Source organism: Penaeus monodon, chromosome 24, assembly GCF_015228065.2.
Source record: "Penaeus monodon isolate SGIC_2016 chromosome 24, NSTDA_Pmon_1, whole genome shotgun sequence".
Taxonomy (NCBI): domain Eukaryota; kingdom Metazoa; phylum Arthropoda; class Malacostraca; order Decapoda; family Penaeidae; genus Penaeus; species Penaeus monodon.
The window spans coordinates 11,774,273-11,774,697 of NC_051409.1; the positions used below are offsets into that span (position 1 = coordinate 11,774,273).

Consider the following 425-nt stretch of genomic DNA (forward strand, 5'->3'; position numbering starts at 1 on the left):
TATAATAGAAAAAAAAAATACAAATAAAATATCGAAACTTACAGCGTAAATGTGAAATGCATCAGATGTATATCATAATTTCTTAAATATTCAGATTAGCATTACATGTCTACAGCTATTATATGCCACGATACATCCATGTGTAAAATATGCACTGACGTTAATAATATAAGACTGCTAATATTATCTCGGTGTTTATTCGGCTTTTCATTTTAAATCTTATAATCACCGCAATTACTTTCATTATATTATAATCATCTTTATAAATCAATACATCTAATTACATTACTTTTACAATAATTCATTTTTATTGACAACTTGTAGGCTATATATATATTTTTACCACCTTATCCTCGACATTTCTTTTAATGGCTCTTAACTTCGTTACAAGTCACTGATATCAAATGTATATAGCAAAACACCCC

The 425-nt window shown here is 26.6% G+C and overlaps 1 protein-coding gene across 1 annotated transcript in view; it reads right to left on the reverse strand.

Annotated features, from left to right (window-relative positions):
• The window catches only part of LOC119588856 (band 4.1-like protein 4), a gene marked incomplete at its 5' end in the record, with an annotated part of 128,141 nt that overhangs the window by 10,872 nt on the left and 116,844 nt on the right, over positions 1-425 (reverse strand).